Consider the following 19,955-nt stretch of genomic DNA (forward strand, 5'->3'; position numbering starts at 1 on the left):
ACCGCCGCCCAGTTGTACCCCGTCGCCTAGGGCGGGTCGTTGCAAGTAGGCAGGGACAGGGCGGTGGGTAGATTAGGGCTCACTTTCCCTTCACCTCCTTCCTGCCATTACAAACCGCTACGATGCAGCAATCGCTTTCGATTGCTGCATCGAAGGGGTTAATGGCAGGGATCGGAGCTAGCTCCGGTTCCTGCCGTTACAGGTGGATGTCAGCTGTACAGTACAGCTGACTTCCACCGCTGATGACGCCGGATCAGCTCCTGACCCGGCGCCATCTTGCCGGCAGCTACGGAAGCCGATCAGGCTCCGCTGCCGGGCGGATCTTGACCGGCTTCGGTGCTAGGCAGACCGGGAGGCCAGTATTAGGCCTCCGGTTGCCATTGCAGCCACCGGAACCCCGGCAATTTCATTACTGGGGTTCCGATGAGCTGCAAACACCTTAAGTGCAGCGATCGCGTTTGAGCGCTGCACTTAAGGGGTTAATGGCGGGGATCGAAGCTAATTTCGGTCCCCGCCGTTACAGCTGAGATCCGGTAATGATGGCACCGGCTCAGCTTCTGAGCCGGTCCCAAACATTCGGCGTACATGTACGGCAAGATGCGGGAAGTCAATGCTTTCCATGACGTACATGTACGGCAAATGTCGGGAAGGGGTTAAGGCAGGGTCATTCCACCGAGAAGCTACGCACCACTTCCTAAAGTCAGAACAATACACCTCAACAGGTCTCTTACCCTGACGTAAAGTCACCAGCTGACTCTCGGCAAAGGCAGTCTTGTCAGTCTCGTCATAAATGAGTCCGAGAGCAGAAAAGAAAAGATCAACGGAGGAAAGTTCAGGGGCGTCAGGAGCCAAGGAGAAGGCCCATTCTTGGGGCCCTTCCTGGAGCCGGGACATAATTATACCCACCCGCTGGCTCTCAGAACCTGAGGAGTGGGGCTTTAAGCGAAAATAGAGCCTACAACTCTCCCGAAAGGAGAGAAAAGTCTTCCGGTCCCCTGAGAACCGGTCAGGCAACTTGAGGTGGGGTTCAAGAGGTGAGGTGAGGGGCACTACCATGGTAGCATCAGGCTGGTTGACCCTCTGAGCCAGGGCCTGGACCTGTAGGGAGAGACCCTGCATTTGCTGAGCCAGGGTCTCAAGGGGGTCCATAGTAGTGTCAGGGACCAGGGTAGACTAGTTTTATGGGCTTGTGATTATGTAATGATGGGGGTAGGGAAACAGACAAGTGAGCCCTAATCTACCCGCCACTCAGTCCCTGCCTACTTGCAACGACCCGCCCTAGGCGACGGGGTACAACTGGGTGACGGTCCCTACGCTCAATAAGTGCACGACAGACAAACAGACAAGGGTACACAGAAGCTAAGGGAAATGGGGCAGTTGCCCACGGCAACACCGTGAGCAACAAGAGTGGTGAACGAGCCGAGTCAAACCAGGAGTGTACGAGGTACCAAACGCAGAGCAGGAGAGTAGTGAACAAGCCGAGTCAAACCAGGAGTGTACGAAGTACCAAACGCAGAGCAGGAGAGTAGTCAGTAAGCCAGGGTCAATATGAAGCAGGGTCAAATAGATCAAGAAGCTGCAGCAGGGCCAGGAAACCAAATGAGAAGAATCACAAGCAAGGAGGAACAGGAAAGGCAGGTATAAATAGACAGAGGACGGGAGCTAGCTCCGTCTGGCCAGGCTGTGATAGGCTCTCCCACTCCTAAGCCTGCCATCCTGAGTGGTGGAAGATGGAGTCAGTCTCACAGACAGAGAAGCAGGTGCAGACTGATTACCTATGGGCGTTGACACAGAAGCTGTGCCTGGCAGATCCTTTACAACATTACTTATCTTGTACTGATCCTGAGTTATGTCCTGTATTATACTCCAGTCCTGCACTCACTATTCTGCTGGTGGAGTCACTGTGTACATACATTACATTACATTACTTATCCTGTACTGATCCTGATTTACGACCTGTATTATACTCCAGAGCAGAACTCACTATTCCGCTGGTGGAGTCACTGTCTACATACATTACATCACTATCCTGTACTGATCCTGAGTTACATTCTGTATTATACTGCAGAGCTGCACTCACTATTCTGCTTGTGGAGTCACTGTGTACATACATGACATCACTTATCCTGTACTGATCCTGAGTTACATCCTGTATTATACGCCAGAGCTGCACTCACTATTCTGCTGGTGGAGTCACTGTGTACATACATTACATTACTTATCCTGTACTGATCCTGAGTTCCATCCTGTATTATACTCCGGAGCTGCACTCACTACTCTGCTGGTGGAGTCACTGTGTACATACATTACATTATTTATCCCGTACTGATCCTGAGTTATATCCTGTATTATACTCCAGAGCTGCACTCACTATTCTGCTGGTGGAGTCACTGTGTACATACATTACATTACTTATGCTGTACTGATCCTGAGTTACATCCTGTATTATACTCCAGAGCTGCACTCACTATTCTGCTGGTGGAGTCACTGTGTGCATACATTACATTACTTACTCTCTTGCCTCCCATTCCTGCCATAGCAGAGGTGTAGCGGGTTGGGTACTTCTCATGAACTAGGCAAATTGATATCAGTGAGGAGCACATGGGTGGCAGTTGAGTCGTTGTAATTTGATCTCTGTCAAACAAGTAGACTCCATCGGTTCTATTATTTTCACACAAGCAAAGATTCAGGGATAGGTGGGCTGGGGCCACTTTTTTAGCTAATTTGTCTAGGCTCCCTATGGCAGTACCACCTGTACTGCCCTGATGTCGGCTCTGGCCTTTTCATATACGCATACAGTGCATTCATCTGCTATCTATGACTCTCCAGCGGCTTTGAAACTACAACTCCCAACTAGCATACAATATGAGGGCATGATATGGGCTGTAATTGTATAGCAGCTGAGGAAACCAAAGGTTGGAGAACAGTGGTCTGCGACCTGTGCCTCTCTGCAAAACTCTGAATGCAGCAGGCTGGGGGTTGTGGTGTTGGCGATCACTGCAGGCCATTGATTGAGGCAGATGTCAATGATTGTTATTATTTTAATAAAATACGAGATTTTTCTGCATGAACATTTAGTCGCACTTTGCTCTTACTTTACCACATGAGGTCTGCAGCTTGTGATTTCCAGCTCTGATACATTATATGCATAAGGCAATGTACTGGCAGGGAGAGAGTTAACCAATATGAATATGACGCATACAATCCTGGGGCTGGGCCTGTATAATGTCTGCGCCTATCAAGTGGTAGCGTTGGGGAGGCCTCTGCCCAGATCTCTCCTACAATTCTTCCAGGAAGTGTCTGCAGATCGGGGAGGTGATTCTTACTGCAACTAAACAGAGATCACACCACAAGTAGGTGCAGAAATGATATTTTATCTACGTAGACTTAGTATCAACCCCTTTATTTACTGTACGACTATTAATGGTGCATGTACTCAGTGATAGGCTTCGAGACATGGCCTCTTAAAGGGGTATTCCCCCTATAGATAATAATGTAATATCAACAGTATATGCCATAAATGTCTGACAGGTGCTGGGACTCCCCGTTTCTGTTCAAGAATGGACGTCGGGAGGTCAGGACACCAAGTTCCTGCGATAAGTGGGACCAGCACCTATCAGACATGTATGGGAGATCCGGTCTACAGCGGGACCATCCCTTTAAGAAGCAGAAATTTTTATGTTATTTGCATCCAGGTCTGTGTCATATTCCTGCATGTTACAGTCCATTAAAAAATGACTGCTCCTCCATCAAACATAGAGACATATCAAAAGTTTGGATCGGTGGGGGTTCGGGTGCTGAGACCCCCATGGTTGCTGAAACGAAGTGGCAGGAGAGCTTTGCACCTTCGGTTGTGATCTGCGCTCCTTGACAGCTTGAAGACGACTGATCACAGCCGAAGCTGCAAAGCTCTCCTGCCACTTAGTTTCAGCAATGGTGGGGGTCTCAGCACCCGGACCCCGCCCATCCAAACTTTTTATATGTTTCTATGTTTGATGAAAGTGTGTCAATTCAAGTTTCTAGCCCAGATATTTTAATGATAGAATATGGGTGACACGGAGGCTAGAAATTATATACTGTATGCAGCACTGGGGTTCAGGGTTCAAATCCGACCGGGGGTCATCATCTGTTATCATGCATTTCCTCCCACTCTCAAAACCATTCTTAGGTTAAAGTTTATTTCCATAGACTTGAACAAAAACAACTTCGATCCGATGCCTCAGGCAAACAAACACACACATATATATATATATATATATATATATATATATATATATACATATATATATATACATACGTACATAATGCATGGGTGTTACACAGTTAGTTGTCTAGTGAAGGAGATCTGGAAAAATGCTGATCTCAGATTTCCTTCTTAAAGGAGACATCCCCTTTTGGCAGTTATGGAGGATATCTCGTGATCAGTGGCTTTAGAATGATGATATATGATATTATATCTAAACTAAGTACATGACCTATCACCACACAGAAATATGCTGTAAAGGTTAAAGGGGTTGGCTTTCATGACTACTGCCACTTCGTACCCTGTTGTCATCGCCCAACTTTATCCGTGTGGCCACGTGGATTTTCATTGTAGTCGTAGATGGTGCCAAAAAACGACACGGTGCCATGTAGATAGCTGGACTGAAGCATAAAATGTTATCTGGGCATGTATGACAAAATGTAAAGGATAACTAATATGGTATCGGCCCAAAGTTCACAATTAGCCTCGTCCGATACAACAGTCGATGACTTATCACCAGGGGTCCCAGAAGCCCCACCGCTAATAGGAGCAGACAGCTGGGGCAGCCGTACCAAGAAACAGGTATCAATAAAAAAGAAAGCTCTTCTTGTAAGGCCTCATTTACACGAGCGTAATATACGCGCGTGCGACGCGCGTGCTTTTCACGCGTGTCGTACGCACCTATAATAGTCTATGGGGCTGTTTAGACGATGCGTGAATTTTGCGCAGCGTGAGTGCGTTGCGTAAAACTCACGACATGTTCTATAATCGTGCGTTTTTCACGCAACACGCACCCATTGACTTCAATGGGTGCGTGAAAACAACGCATGCCACACGGACGGTCCCGCGTTGCATGCGCGAAAATCACGCAAGAGCTGTCAAAAGGATGAATGTAAACAGAAAAGCACCACGTGCTTTTCTGGTTACAAACATCCAAACGGAGTGTCAAATTAGAGATGAGCGCACCGAACTTAACCGGGTTCGGCCGAACTCGTTTTGACCGAACCCGGCAAAAAATGTTCGGGTACGCGACGTCAGGAGACAGTCACTGCCCACGGTGCTCAAAGACTTAAACTGGTTCAGCACCCTGGACAGTGACTTTCGATCGCCATATACATATACGTGTAAAAAAAAACAGAAGTTCGGACTTACCGATAAGTCCCGGCTCCTTCCTCCAGTCCGACCTCCCGGGATGACAATTCAGGCCAAGTGACAGCTGCAGCCAATCACAGGCTGCACCGGTCTCATGGCCTGACGCGTCATCCTGGGAGGTGGGGCCGGATGACAAGAGAGGGACGCGTCACCAAGGCAACGGCCGGGAGCCCGGACTGGAGGAAGCAGGCAGTTCATGGTAAGTTTGAACGTCTTTTTTTATTCACAGGTTGGTGTATATTGTGATCGGCATTCACTGATGAGGGTGCTGAAAGAGTTACTGCCGATCAGTTAGCTCTTTCAGCACCTTGGACAGTGACGGCCGTCGACTACCTCATCTCTATGATGGCGGCTGCGTGAAAATCACGCAGCCGCGCATCATACACGGATGACACACGGAGCTGTCAAATGCCTTTTGCGCGCGCAAAACGCAGCATTTTTTGTGCGCGCAAAACGCACACGCTCGTGTAAATCCGGCCTAAAACATAAGCCCCCGCACCGCTGAGCCGACAGAAAAATATAAAAGTCACCAAAAATAAAAAAAATTAACAAAAATGTTCCTTTTTGTAAAAGAAGTGAAACATAAAAAAAACGTGAAAAATTTGGTTTTGCCGTGATCGTACTGACTCACAGAATAAAGTTCACATATAATTTTTACCGCATTGTAAATGCCGTTAAAACAAAACCCAAATACAATGGAGGAATTGCAGTTTTTCCATTCCATCGCACAAATAATTTTTTTTCAGTTTAGCAATACAAGAAATGGTGCCAAGAAAAAGTACAACTTGTCCTGCACAAAACAAAACAAAAGCCCTCATACGGCTAGGTCGACAGAAGAATAAAAAAGTTGTGGCTCTTGGAAGGCGGGGAGGAAAAAACGAATATGAAAACTGGGCACGGCGGGTAGGGGGTTAATCAATTAATGCTGCCATTTAGTGTCCAAGTAATACCGTATACTGCCAGTGCTCACATGATGCCACTAGCCACAGTAGAATTAATGCCGCTATCTACTCTCAGTACACGATACGATTAAGGTGTACCTATACTTTCCAAAAACTTTGGACGTCATAGAGACAAGTCAGAAGTTTTGATCTGTGGGGGTCCGAGCACTGAGACCTTCACCGATCGCTAAAACAAAGCGGCAGAAGCGCTCGGGTAAGCGCTGTTCCGCTACGTTTCTGCTCGCCTCTCCTCGGAAACCGATCAGAACTTCTGATCAGAACCTCTGACATGTCACTATGACGTCAAATGTTGTTTTGAAAAGTATAGGTTCACTATAACGTACATCCACATATACCGGATTTGCTGCCACTGTATTCCGCTGCAGATTTTCTGCCCACAAATATCAGACAGAAAATCCGCAGCAATTCTGCCACATGTGAACAGTACAATGAATCTGCAGGAAATGGCATAAATGTTTGATCATGGGGCGATCTGACACTCGGACCCCCATAATTGTCAGAACTGGGGTCCTTTAACGCTTTCGCCATTCATATGCTTGACAATCGCCATTGAAGTCATTGAGGAGTGCTGGAAACACCCGGCTGTTTATGTCACTCCCCATTCATGTACGTGAAAGGTGTCAATGACACCAATTATGACGTTTCTGTGGTAGGAAAACCCCTTTAATGTCTCACAAGGGCCTATTCACATGCTGCAGTTTACACACAGCTTTTACCACTGTTTTACAAAAATCACACAAGGAAAAAGAGGAGCAAAAAGGTGATGAGTAAATAAGTCACGAACACTGACTATTATGATGCTTTTGTAAAAGTACGGACAAGCATACATCCAAACATACACACACCTAAAAACATACAAAAACATACAATACACATACACACACCTAAATACACCGATACAAACACATACACTACACATACACACACCTAAATACACCCATACAAACACATACACTACACATACACACACCTAAATACACCTACAGTGAAGGAAATAAGTATTTGATCCCTTGCTGATTTTGTAAGTTTGCCCACTGTCAAAGTCATGAACAGTCTAGAATTTTTAGGCTAGGTTAATTTTACCAGTGAGAGATAGATTATATATATAAAAAAAAAAAAAGAAACTCACATTGTCAAAATGATATATATTTATTTGCATTGTGCACAGAGAAATAAGTATTTGATCCCCTACCAACCATTAAAGGAACAGTGTCATCACAAATTATTTTTTTATATGTTTAAGATGTTAGTGCTTTATTAAAAACGTTTATATTCATTTGTGTGTTTGTGTTTTACTTTTTCTTATTTTTACACTTTTTCTTCCCTATGGGGGCTGCCATTTTTTTTCCATTTCTGTCTGTGTCGATTAACGACACATACAGACATGGAATACGGCAGCCACAGTCCCATAGGGACTGCGAACGGCTCCCGTCCCATTGACTTCCGTGTACGGCGTCTGTGTGGGAACTGCGCATGCGCCGCTCCCACACAGTCCAATTCGAAATTGGCGCCGTCCGGCGCCATTTTCCTGTGGACCGGAAGTCGCGGCCGGACAGTAATATTACTACTTCCGGTCGCGGCTTCCGGATTTGTGCACTTGGACCAGCGGCAGCAAACGGAGCGGACGGGCCGGAGGGAGCCGCGGCGGCAGGAGCAGGTAAGAGATTTCAATGTATGTTCGTGTTTGTGTGTGTTTACTACTGTATGTAAACCTACTACACTGTGTGTTAGCTCAAAAAATGGCGACACACAGTGTAGGAGGTTACACCGTTCAAACCCCTCGTTTATCCCGGCACTAGCCAGGATAAAGGAGGGGGAGATGCTGAGAGCTCACTAGAGCGAGGGCTTTTAACCCTATGTTGCACTGCTGCAATTTTGGGAATAGCTCCATCTAGTGACCAAAAATGGGTAGTATTATAAATTTAGAATTAATTTATAATATTTCCTGATTCGTGAAAAAAATAAAAAAAATTTGAACAATGTTTAATCACCCACACACTAAATGTTTAATTTTTTTTAAAAAAACATGTTTTTCTGGCAACACATTCCCTTTAAGAGTTCAGCCTCCTCCAGACCAGTTACTGCTCCAAATCAACTTGGTGCCTGCATTAAAGACAGCTCTTAAATGGTCACCTGTATAAAAGACTCCTGTCCACAGACTCAATGATCAGTCTGACTCTAACCTCTACCACATGGGCAAGACCAAAGAGCTTTCTAAGGATGTCAGGGACAAGATCATAGACCTGCACAAGGCTGGAATGGGCTGCAAAACCATAAGTAAGACGCTGGGTGAGAAGGAGACAACTGTTGGTGCAATAGTAAGAAAATGGAAGACATACAAAATGACTGTCAATCGACATCGATCTGGGGCTCCATGCAAAATCTCACCTCGTGGGGTATCCTTGATCCTGAGGAAGGTGAGAGCTCAGCCGAAAACTACACAGGGGGAACTTGTTAATGATCTCAAGGCAGCTGGGACCACAGTCACCAAGAAAACCATTGGTAACACATTACGCCGTAATGGATTAAAATCCTGCAGTGCCCGCAAGGTCCCCCTGCTCAAGAAGGCACATGTACAGACCCGTCTGAAGTTTGCAAATGAACATCTGGATGATTCTGAGAGTGATTGGGAGAAGGTGCTGTGGTCAGATGAGACTAAAATTGAGCTCTTTGGCATTAACTCAACTCGCCGTGTTTGGAGGAAGAGAAATGCTGCCTATGACCCAAAGAACACCGTCCCCACTGTCAAGCATACGGGTGGAAACATTATGTTTTGGGGGTGTTTCTCTGCTAAGGACACAGGACTACTTCACCGCATCAATGGGAGAATGGATGGAGCCATGTACCGTCAAATCCTGAGTGACAACCTCCTTCCCTCCACCAGGACATTAAAAATGGCTCGTGGCTGGGTCTTCCAGCACGACAATGACACGAAACATACAGCCAAGGCAACAAAGGAGTGGCTCAAAAATAAGCACATTAAGGTCATGGAGTGGCCTAGCCAGTCTCCAGACCTTAATCCCATCAAAAACTTATGGAGGGAGCTGAAGATCCGAGTTGCCAAGCGACAGCCTCGAAATCTTAATGATTTACAGATGATCTGCAAAGAGGAGTGGGCCAAAATTCCATCTAACATGTGTGCAAACCTCATTATCAACTACAAAAAACGTCTGACTGCTGTGCTTGCCAACAAGGGTTTTGCCACCAAGTATTAAGTCTTGTTTGCCAAAGGGATCAAATACTTATTTCTCTGTGCACAATGCAAATAACTATATATAATTTTGACAATGTGATTTTCTGTTTTTTTTTTTTTTTTTATATAATCTATCTCTCACTGGTAAAATTAACCTAGCCTAAAAATTCTAGACTGTTCATGTCTTTGACAGTGGTCAAACTTACAAAATCAGCAAGGGATCAAATACTTATTTCCTTCACTGTATATAAACACATATACTACACATACACACACCTAAAAACATACAAAAACATACAATACACATAAACACACCTAAATACACCCATACAAACACATACACTACACATACACACACCTAAAAACATACAAAAACATATAATACACATACCTAAATACACCCATACAAACATATACAATACACATACACACACCTAAATACACCCATACAAACACATACAATACACATACAGACACCTAAATACACCCATACAAACACATACAATACACATACACACACCTAAAAACATACAATACACATACACACACCTAAATAAACCCATACAAACATATACAATACACATACACACACATAAATACACCCATACAAACACATACACACACCTAAAAACATACAATACACATACACACACCTAAATACACCCATACTAACACAAAGTCAAAATGTCACTTTTTCCCCAGATATGACATTTCAGTGGCAAATATGTCGTGCCCAGCTTGCGTCACTGGAGAGACACGCCCCTAAAATTGTTAAAAGGGTTCTCCCGGGTATGTCGATGCCATATATGTGGAAGTAAACTTCTGTTTGGGCACGCTGTAGGGTTCAGAAGGGAGGGAGCGCCATTTGGCTTTTGGAGCGTGGATTTTACTTGGTAGTAGTTTTGTTTGGAATTTTTAATGGAGGCTCACAGGTGTATAACCGCTGAGCCAGGGACTGTTGCGGTGTAAGGGGTTAATGTTGGTGGGTAATCTCCCCCCCCCCCTTTTTAGTGAGTCAGGAGTTAGGAGAGGAGGGCGTTAGGATAGGGAAGGGGGCAGGTTTAGGTTAATGGCGAGTGGTATACAGGGTCACTCACCTCGTTAGTCGGCCTCTTTTGGCTGATTTTCCCTCCCTCCCTCCCTTGTAGCACGCTGGTGGTGGAGTTCTTTAATTGGTAATTTTCTGTTTTAGGCTATGTTCACACTGAGTATTTTGGGGGAGGAATATCTGCCTCAAAATTCCGTTTGGAACTTTGAGGCAGATTTTCCTCTCCCTGCACGCCGATTTTCGCGCCGTTTTTCGCCCGCGGCCATTGAGCGCCGCGGGCATAAAACAGCGCGAAATACTCTTTCTCTGCCTCCCATTGAAGTCAATGGGAGGTCAGAGGCGGAAGCGCCCGAAGATAGGGCATGTCGCTTCTTTTTCCCGCGAGGCAGTTTTACTGCTCGCGGGAAAAAGACGCCGACGCCTCCCATTGAAATCAATGGGAGGCGTTCTCGGGCCGTTTTTGCCGAGTTTTGCGACGCGGTTTCCGCGTCGAAAAACTCGGCAAAATACCCCGTGTGAACATAGCCTTAAGGGGAGATTCACACGAACGTTGCGTTTTTGCGCGCGCAAACAACGCAGCGTTTTGCGAGCGCAAAAACCATTTGACAGCTGCGTGTGTCATGCGTGTCTGATGCGCGGCTGCGTGATTTTCGCGCAGCCGGCATCATAGAGATGAGGCTTGTCAACGCCCGTCACTGTCCAAGGTGCTGAAAGAGCTAAATCTTTCAGCACCCTCGACAGTGAATGCCGAACACAACAGCGAAAAACCTGTAAAAAAAAAAGATAAAGTTCCTACTTACCGAGAACTTCCCGGCCGTTGCCTTGGTGACGCGTCCTTGGTGACGCGTCCTTGGTGACGCGCCTCTCTTGACATCGGGCCCCACCTCCCTGGATGACGCAGCAGTCCAAGTGACCGCTGCAGCCTGTGATTGGCTGCAGCCTGTGCTTGGCCTGTGATTGGCTGGAGCTGTCACTTGAACTGAAGTGTCATCCCGGGAGGTCGGACTGCAGGAAGGAGACAGGAGTAATCGGTAAGTTAGAACTTCGTTTTTTTTTTACAGGTTAATGTATTTTGGGATCGCAAGTCACTGTCCATGGTGCTGAAACAGTTTAACTCTTTCAGCACCATGGACAGTGACTATCTCCTGACGTCGCGTACCGATAATTTTTTTGCCGGGATCGGCCAAAACGAGTTTGGCCGAACCCGGTGAAGTTCGGTACGCTTGTCCGGCTTCGCTCATCGCAAAGACACTCCGTTTGGATGTTCGGAAACAGAAAAGCACGTGGTGCTTTTCGGTTTTCATTCATCCTTTTCACTGCTGTTGCGCGAATCACGCTCGTCCCACGGAAGTGCTTCCGTGTGGTGCGCGTGATTTTCACGCACCCATTGACTTCAATGGGTGCGTGATGCGCGAAATACGCAGAGTTTTTGAACCTGTCGCGCTTTTTGCGCAGCAGACAAACGCTGCGCAAAAAGCACGGACTGTCTGTACTGCCCCATAGACTTGTATTGTCCATGCGTGCCGCGTGAAAACCACGCGGCCCGCACGGACCGAATACACGCTCGTGTGAATCCCCCCTAATTGTGTAACAGTTTGTTTTCTGGTTTATTTGCTGCTTCTTTTTAAAAAAAAACAACACAAAAACGTTTTGAAATTACTAAAAGAAAAAAAAAAGAAAAAAAACAAGTTTGGAACTTCCAAAAAAAAAGCATAAAAAACATTTTATACTTCACAAGTGAACTGTGTTTCTTGTTTGGCGAGGTTTTTCATTATGCTTCTCTTTGTGACACGGCGGTGTCTTGCTTGGTGTATTTTGTATTATGGTGTTTTAAGTCCCAGCTGGCGGTAGTAGAAGGGGATTTACCTACATGTCCTTGGTATAGGCCGGCATACGGGTTGTTCATTGACCTTTGTAAAGGTCATTTAGAGTTTTATATTTTGTTAAGATTAAACACATGTTGTTTTATTATTTATTCAAATTAATAAAGCTGTGGCCGACCCCCGGGTCAACCTCACATTTATAGAATTTATGTGTCGGTGGTTAAATCATCTAAGGGTATGTTCACTCGAGGTCATTACGTCCGTAATTGACGGACGTATTTCGGCCGCAAGTCCCGGACCGAACACAGTGCAGGGAGCCGGGCTCCTAGCATCAAAGTTATGTACGACGCTAGGAGTCCCTGCCTCTCCGTGGAACTACTGTCCCGTACTGAAAACATGATTACAGTACGGGACAGTTGTCCTGCAGCGAGGCAGGGACTCCTAGCGTCGTACATAAGTATGATGCTAGGAGCCCGGCTCCCTGCACTGTGTTCGGTCCGGGACTTGCGGACGAAATACGTCTGTCAATTACGGACGTAATGACCTCGTGTGAACATACCCTAAGGGTTACTCATTTAAGTAGACTACCAGTGTGTTACGTTTTTGCTATGTGCATACAGTCCTGGTATTTCAGTTTATAATGTGGGGGCACATGTAAGCCGGGCAGAGTACATCAGGGGCATAGTCAGTTGGTATAATAATGGGGTAAACAGTAAAATAATCCGTAGATGTGTGTTACGCTGTGATCGATCCTTTCTGCACAGGTCGGTGTCGCGCTGATAAACGGTGTAGTTTCTTATCCCCCTTTTGGTCCACACGCCGCACCTTTGCAGTTTGGGGAATTTTGCTGGGAAGTGTTGTCCTGGTATAATATGGGCGCCCTCGCTTCTAGCGGATATGTTTGCCCCCCCCCCCTTCCTGGTTCCCTAATTTTAGGCCCTAAATAAATCGCCTCTTGGACCTGCACAACTGCATATTTTTTATGTCCTGACTTATTGGAGCCTTAGTGCCTGTTCACACAGAGTATTTTGACGAGCTTTTTGGAGCGCAAACCGCTCCGCAAAACTCATCAAAAACCGGCCGAAAATGCCTCCCATTGATTTCAATGGGAGGCGGGGGTGGTTTTCTCCCGTGAGCAGTAAAACCGCCTCGCGGGAGAAAGAAGGGACATGCCCTATCTTCGCGCGTTTACGCCTCTGACCTCCAATTGATATCAATGGGAGGCAGAGAAACTACGTGCAGGAAGGACAAAATCTGCCTCAAAATCCCAAACGGAATTTTGAGGCACAATTTTCCTCCTGCAAAAAACTCTGTGTGAACGAGGCCTTAACTTATTTTATTTTTTCATAGACGTAGTGGTGTGAGGCTGTTTTTTTGCGGGACGAGCTGTCGTTTTTATTGGCACCATTTTTGGGTACGTGCGACTTTTTAATCACTTTTTATAATTTTTTTTTGGGAGGCAAGGTGACCAAAAGACAGCAATTCTGTCTACGTTTTTTTAGTTTTTTTTATATAGTGTTCACCACGCATCATAAATTACATGTTAACTTTATTCTGCGATACCTCATTTATAGCAATTTTTTATGTTTTACAACTTTTAGCACAATAAAATTACTTTTTGTAAAAAGAATGTATTTTTTCTGTCGCCAAGTTGTGAGAACCATAACTTTAGAATTTTTTCGTAGACGGAACTGTATGAGGGCTTTTTTTTTTGCGGGACGTCTTGTAGTTTTTATAGGTACAAATTTTTGGATACATGTGACTTTGTGACCAAAAAGACAGCTATTCTGGCAGTATTTTTTAGTTTGTTTTTTTACGGCGTTCACTGCACGGGACAAATAACATAATATTTTTATAGTTCACGCCGTTACGGACACAGCAATATCAAATATGTATGGTTTTATTATTTTTTTTCATTATGGAAAAAGGCGATAATTTTTTTTTATTACTTGAAACTTTTATTTTATTTTTTACAACTTTTATTTTTACATTTTTTACACTTTTTTTTACACTTTTCTTTAGTCCCACTAGGGGACTTGAAGGTCCAACTCTTTGATTGATGTTCTAATGCATTGCACTACCTATGTATTTGTTCACTGACAGCAAGCCGATCAGGGTCCGCCTCCGGTCGGGGCCTAATCGGTTTCTGTAATGGCAGACAGGAGGCCATTGTTAGGCCTCCTGTTACCATAGTAGCAGTCGGCAGCCTTGCTATCGCATGGTAGGCTGCCAATTTTCTACAAATCGCTTTCGTTCTCTGCATATAAGGGGTTAATGTCAGGAATCGGAGCTAGCTCCGGTTCATGTTGTTACAGCGGGGTGTCCGCTGTAACATACAGCGGGCACCCACTGCTGATGACGCAGGCGCCATCTGGCTGATGGTAATGGAAGCCTTTTAGGCCCCGCCTCCAAGTGGGGCATAGGAAGCTTCCGTTGCTGGCAGACCGGGAGGTAAGTATTAGGCCTCCGGTTGCCATTGCAGCCACCGGCAACCCAGCGATCACGTTGCTGGGGTGCCCGTGGCTAAAAACCCCTCACATGCTGCGATCTCTATCGAACGCAGCATCTGAGTGGTTAATCGGTCGGATCGGTGGCTAGTTCCGGTCCTGGCCGTTACATAAGTGTGCCATCTGTAACATACAGCTGGCACCTGGCGGTGATGGTACGGGCTCAGCTCACCACGACGTAATAGTACTGCGCTTTGCGGGAAACCCTGCCCGACAGCGCCGTGTAAATATACACGGCAGATGTTGGGAAGGGGTTAATGCACATGTATACACACAAACAAACAAACAAACAAACAAACAAACAAACACATATACACACACATATACACATGTACTGTATACCAGCGTGGGCATGGGATTTTCTAAATCTCATACACTTTGCTGCTACTGTAAATTTTTCATGCTTTTTCGCTTTCATGCTGCGGGTTTTGTTGCGATTTTCCACGGCGCTGGGCAGATACAATTCGCAAGCGGAAATGCAAGATCAATTGACAGGCTGCAGATTCTGAAAAACGCACCGCAGGTCAATTTCCAGTCCGAAAAATACTGTAGCGTGTACATGAGATTTCCTGGAATCTCATTGACTATGCTGGTACTGTATTGCGCTGCGGATTTTCCGCATGCAAATCCGCGCACGAAAACCGCACATTACATAGTTACATAGTTACATAGTTAGTACGGCTGAAAAAAGACACATGTCCATCAAGTCCAACCAAGGGAAGGGAAAAGGGAAGGAAAAATTTCTACACATAGGAGCTAATATTTTTTTGTTCTAGGAAATTATCTAACCCTTTTTTAAAGCCATCTCCTGTCCCTGCTGTGACGGCTCCTGCGGTGACTATTCCATAGATTCACAGTTCTCACTGTAAAGAAGCCTTGTCGCCTCTGCAGCTTGAACCTTTTTTTCTCCAGACGGAGGGAGTGCCCCCTTGTTTTTTGAGGGGGTTTTACATGGAACAGGATTTCACCATATTTTTTGTATGTGCCATTAATATATTTATATAAGTTAATCATGTCCCCCCTTAGTCGTCTTTTTTCAAGGCTAAATAGGTTTAATTCTTTCAATCTTTCCTCATAACTTAAATTCTCCATGCCCCTTATTAGCTTCGTTGCTCTTCTTTGTATTTTTTCCAACTCCAGGGCATCCTTTCTATGAACTGGAGCCCAGAACTGAACTGCATATTCTAGATGAGGCCTCACTAATGCTTTGTAAAGTGGTAATATTACATCTCTGTCCCGCGAGTCCATGCCTCTTTTAATACACGACAATATCTTGCTGGCCTTTGAAGCAGCTGATTGACACTGCATGCTGTTATTGAGTTTATGATTTACAAGAACACCCAGATCCTTCTCAACAAGTGACTCCCCCAGTGTAGCTCCCCCTAGGACATATGATGCATGCAGGTTGTTGGTACCCAGATGCATAACTTTACATTTATCTACATTAAACTTCATTTGCCAAGTGGACGCCCAAACACTTAGTTTGTTTAAATCTGCCTGCAATTCACAAACATCTTCCATAGTCTGAACTATATTACATAGCTTGGTGTCATCTGCAAAAATAGAAATAGTGCTATTAATCCCTTTCTCTATATCATTAATAAATAAGTTGAATAATAGTGGTCCAAGCACTGAACCCTGGGGTACACCACTTATAACCGGTGACCATTCAGAGTAGGAATCATTGACCACAACTCTCTGGATACGGTCCTTGAGCCAATTCTCAATCCAATTACAAACTATATTTTCTAAACCTATAGTCCTTAATTTACCCATTAGGCGTCTATGGGGGACAGTGTCAAATGCCTTTGCAAAGTCCAAAAACACGAAATCCACAGCGGCCCCTCTGTCTAGACTTCTGCTTACCTCTTCATAAAAACAGATTAGGTTAGTTTGACAACTTCTGTCCTTAGTAAAACCGTGCTGGCTGTCACTTATAATGCTATTTATTGTCACATAATCCTGTATATAGTCCCTCAATAGCCCCTCAAACATTTTCCCCACGATGGATGTTAAGCTTACTGGTCTATAATTACCCGGGGAAGACCTAGAGCCCTTTTTGAAAATAGGCACCACATTTGCCCTGCGCCAGTCCCTTGGCACTATACCAGTCACTAGAGATTCTCTGAATATTATGAAAAGGGGGACAGAAATAACTGAACTAAGCTCTTTAAGAATTCTAGGGTGTAACCCATCTGGTCCCGGAGCCTTGTGTACATTTATTTTATTTAATTTAGCTTGCACCATATCTACATTCATCCAATTCAGTATATCAGCCGATATATTAACAGCACTGGCACCGGCTACATCAGCTGCTCCTTCTTCTGTTGTATATACAGAGCTAAAGAACCCATTTAGTAACTCTGCCTTCTCTTGATCCCCTGTGATCAACTCCCCATTACCATTATCTAGGGGTCCTACATGTTCAGACCTTGGCTTTTTTGCATTTATATGCTTGAAGAATTTTTTAGGATTTGTTTTACTATCCTTGGCCACCTGCCTTTCATTTTGTATTTTTGCTAATTTTATTACATTTTTACAGATTTTATTAAGCTCTTTATATTTTACAAAGGCTGCAGATGTACCCTCAGATTTGTATTTTTTAAATGCCCTTTTTTTGTCGTGTATTGCCCCTTTCACAGAAGGTGTAAGCCATGTGGGGTTTAATTTGAGTCGTTTATACTTATTACCTGTAGGAATAAATTTTGCACTATAATAACTCAAAGTAGATTTGAAAATCTCCCATTTATCATTTGTTCCATTATTTGACATTAGTTCTTCCCAGTCTATATCCTGAATTGCCGCCCTCATCCTGGGGAAATTGGCTTTCTTAAAATTAAATGTTTTTGCCCTCCCAGCCTGCGTTTGTTTTTTACAGTATAGGTAAAATGTAACTATATTATGATCACTGTTACCGAGGTTTTCACGAACATTGACATTCCCAACAAGATCTGCATTATTAGAAATGACCAGATCCAACAGAGCTTCACCTCTAGTCGGGTCTTCCACAAACTGGCCCATAAAATTTTCCTGCAACAGGTTGAGGAAATGTCTCCCCTTTGCAGTTGAAGCCGAACCATGACACCAATTAATATCCCGGAAATTAAAATCTCCCATTATCACTACAGTACCCGCCTGTGCAGCCCGCTCCATCTGTTTATATAGCTGAACTTCCATCTCCTCAGTTATATTGGGGGGTCTATAGATTACACCAAAAGTAATTTTTTCAGTGTTTACCTCCCTTTCTAGTTCCACCCACAAGGTTTCAACCTCCTCACAGTATTCACCCACTATTGTCTCTTTCACACTCACCTTCATATCACTTCTCACATACAGACATACACCACCACCTTTCCTATTTGTCCTGTCTTTACGAAAAAGTGTAAAACCCTGTAGATTTACAGCCCAGTCATGTGAAGAGTCCAGCCATGTTTCAGCAACACCAACTATATCTATATTTTCTTCCAGTATCAAGGCCTCCAGCTCCCCCATTTTACTTGCTAGACTTCTGGCATTTGTGAACATACACTTTAACTTGCCTGTCAGTTTTTCACTTTTATTATCAGAAATGTGATTTGACATTAATTGGGCCTTTTTATTTACACTGATGTTTTGTAACGAAAGGATCTCCTTATCTTGTTGTCTAGTCCTCTCCCCACATTCTGTTTCTCCCCCCACCAATATAGTCTGACCCCTCTCTAACCTGGCTACCCCTTTTTTTTCTACATTGACCTCCCTCCTCAGCCCTAGTTTAAATACTCCGCCACCCCAGCTAGAATTCTCTCCCCCAGCACAGCGGACCCCCTTCCATTTAGGTGCAAATCATCTGCAGAATACAGTTTGTACCCCAATGAAAAGTCAGCCCAGTGCTCTAGGAACCCAAATCCTTCTCCTCTACACCAAGACTTCAGCCATGCATTTAACTCCCTAAGCTCCCGCTGTCTTTCCTGTGATGCGCATGGCACAGGCAGTATTCCTGAGAATACAACCTTGGAGGTCCTTCCCTTCAGCTTGTAGCCTAGTTCTTTAAAATTATTCTTAAGGCTCCTCCACCTACCATTTATTCTGTCGTTGGTACCGACATGGACCACGACAGCTGGATCATCACCAGCCCCTCCCAGCAATTTGTCCACCCGTTCCACCACATGCCGAACCCTGGCACCAGGGAGACAGCAAACCATTCGGTTGAGGTGGTCTTGGCGACAAATAATTCTATCCGTCTTCCTGATTATAGAATCCCCTACGACTATCAATTGTCTTGGCTTGCCTGCATTACCATCCCGCCGACTACTAGCTGGGCTGTTCTCCCGGCTGTTAGGGAGATCAGTATCCACTAGGGCTGCCATTTCTGAGACTGACACCCTCGCATCATCACCCAACTTGGCAATTTTGCCTGGAATGTCAGAAACCGGATCGGCCTTCCTTGTCTTTGACCCCTTTCTACTGCCCCTAACTACATTAACCCAGCTACTTACCTGATCCTGCTCACCCATGTCTTCACCCTCCAGTTGTAACCCACTAACTGCATGCTCTGTGAGCAGCAAGCTCCGTTCAAAATTGTCTATCCTCCTCAGTGTTGCATTCTGCTCCTCCAGATCTCTAATACGAGCTTCCAGGTGAACAACATGCTCACATCTGCCACAGAGATATTCACCCTGGAACTCCGGCTCCAGTCGTGCATACATATGGCAAACTGTGCACTGAAGAAAACCTCCAATCTTGCTGTCCATTATCCCAGTTACAAAAAAACAGCGAACAGGTGTTAACCAAAAAGATAAAGAAGTAGAAGAGCACTTACTTGGGCTTTAACTCCTCTTTTGAACTCCGGTTTTTGGAACTCCACTTAATATACAAACCACTTGCAATTCAAGCCACAGAGCATAATACGCATCGTGTGAATTGAGCTTATGGCTGAGTTCACACGGGCGGATATGCTGCGTAAAAGCACGCGGCGTATCCGCCCTGTGCGCCGCAGGGAATTTCGAGTGAAAAACCGCACCAAACTGTGGTGCAGTTTTTCACCCGGT

The 19,955-nt window shown here is 45.0% G+C and overlaps 1 protein-coding gene across 3 annotated transcripts in view; it reads left to right on the forward strand.

Moving 5' to 3' along the window:
* The first annotated feature begins 3,275 nt into the window (after positions 1-3,275).
* LOC142748680 (uncharacterized) overlaps positions 3,276-19,955 on the forward strand; it is an 80,587-nt gene continuing 63,907 nt past the window's right edge. For 2 of the 3 annotated variants that reach the window (XM_075855865.1, XM_075855868.1), the window contains exon 1: positions 3,291-3,353. The gene's annotated coding sequence lies outside the window, so the exon portion shown is untranslated. Of the gene's footprint in view, positions 3,354-19,955 lie in introns of all 3 variants that reach the window. The other variant, XM_075855876.1, reaches the window with a different exon arrangement.

This window comes from Rhinoderma darwinii, chromosome 1 (assembly GCF_050947455.1).
Source record: "Rhinoderma darwinii isolate aRhiDar2 chromosome 1, aRhiDar2.hap1, whole genome shotgun sequence".
NCBI lineage: Eukaryota > Metazoa > Chordata > Amphibia > Anura > Rhinodermatidae > Rhinoderma > Rhinoderma darwinii.